Below are 2,248 nucleotides of genomic sequence, written 5' to 3' on the forward strand. Positions count from 1 at the left end.
GTGTCCCCGAGTCCCAACCTTACGCTTTGGCTTTTGCTCGTGAATTGTTGCGCATGTTTCTTTGGCAATGATGTTTTTTGTAATGTTGGAATGTTGTCGTGTTGTTGAATTTGTCTACTTTTGATTTTTGCATTTGGCTATTTGACCACTTGTCTCGAACTTTTATTCATGTACCAACTCGAGCCTTTTTCAATTAATATAAAAAAATTTTAGATAATCCAACTATAGTATCCATTACAAGCCCATGCAATAGTGTACAACACATACTATTCAACCAAAAAAAAAAAGAATATATAGTACAAGAGCACTAATTAGTGAGACTTCATATCATGCATCTTTTTTTATTTTTAAATTTTTAAAACAAGGTCATCGATACCAAACTGGATTGTGCAATGCCAAACTCCCAATCAAGATAGGCATTATGACTATTTTTCTCAAAAGAAAGAGAAAAGCGTTAACATGACTATAACCACAAAATACTTTTAGTTATTTAGTTTGCACTTGTATTTATGTTATCTACAACTAGATTGATATTAGGAGTAAAAGGTAGAAAATGGGATCGAAAGTTGAATTTGCTTCTTGGAATTTAGAATGTAAGTAATGTTATCATGACTAGGCTCAAGTACATGATTTTATCACTATGGTATTTTTTGTTAAAAGTGAAATACAAGTTGTTAAATTTTGTAAAGTATTCTTATAAGCATTTTGTTTACTCATCGACGCCAAACTATGCGACCTCATATATAATAGATTCAAATATCGTCGGTGCATATCTCAAAATTTTTAAAAATGGTTTAATTGTTAAATATGCTTCAATATGTAAATTTAGCTTGGGTTTTGAAAGATTATTTGTTTATTGATTCATTTTATTACAAATTAGACCATTCAAAATTCAAATAACATTCACATTCACCGCCAAGTGGTGGTGCATCTATTATGAGTTTTAATAAATGTCTCACTTTGACTTGGCACGAATTTTAACAAATATAAAGAAGATGATTGAAAAAGTTAATGGAATAGGACTCCTATTACTTTTATATGGAGTATTAGTATAATAATAAAACAATATGAGTGAGAATAAATAAGTTGAATGTCGGATCCACTATCAAAAATAGTAAAAATGAACTGGGAAAATTAATAATGAATAGACTAAAATGAAAAACCGAAACACATAATGAGGGATATAGGAGTAGTATTTGTTGCCAAAATTTGTACCTGAAAAATAAAATCACGGGCTTTTACATTATTTAAATGTCTTAAAATAGAGTTTCAACGGTAATATTTTACTGACCGAACTACTACCCATTCATTGGTCGTAGATATTTTAATATTGGGCCTAGCTCCGCTACTAAGTGAAGGCCCAATTTAAGGAAGACAATCTTACACCAAATTTTTTTTTCAACTTTGCTATTATTCATGAAGTTTGTATTATTGGTCATTAGCATATTCGATCTTTATACAGTTTACCTCTGGAGTATTTATTACTGGGTTGCTTAGCACCACAATTCCCACTTGTACATCCAAAGGGCAATGTTGGATAAAGTATTTTTAATAACGTCTACTCATGTAGGCTAGTAATTAATCGTGTATTTAATTTGATAGCTGCTATCAAAGCTGTCAATTCGTACCAGTCACAACTCTTAGTCATGTCTAAAATCAATTAGTCATTATTAAAGCCGTCAATTTGAGGTAGCAGGCCGAGTCGGCCTGAAGCCTACAAAAAATCAACCCAGCCCGCAACACTTTCGGGTCAGTCAGAGCCGGTCCCAGCCCATCCAATGACCATTGTTTCTGAGATTGAGTCATGAGTCATGACTGATTTCTAAGCTCTTTCTTGGAACGTAAGAGCATCCGCATCGGTGCTTGTGGGGAAGGACGGTGTCCGTGCCGTCGGAGCGGCATGTCCCTGTCTGCCGCTGTGCTTTTGCTGACGGCACGGCTCTGCTCGATGCATCGAGCACGTCCCTGCCGCTGAGCAGGGCGACGTGGCGTGTTTCTATTGGTTAACGGCAATGCCGTTGGTATTTTCTTTTCCTTTCTTTTAAAAAAAATCGAATATGATACCAATTTCTTTTTAAAAAAAATCGGATTCCCAAAATATAGTTGTTTTATTACCGTTTTTTTTTAAAATTTTGATTTTTTTAAAAATTTCTTTAATCGCAAAATCATTTATAAATACACACATTAATCATCCATTTTTCACATCAAATTTTTTCTCATTCATATTTTTTGTATTTTGGGTATTTTA

The sequence above is a fragment of the Salvia hispanica genome, chromosome 6 (assembly GCF_023119035.1).
Source record: "Salvia hispanica cultivar TCC Black 2014 chromosome 6, UniMelb_Shisp_WGS_1.0, whole genome shotgun sequence".
NCBI classification, from domain to species: Eukaryota; Viridiplantae; Streptophyta; class Magnoliopsida; order Lamiales; family Lamiaceae; genus Salvia; species Salvia hispanica.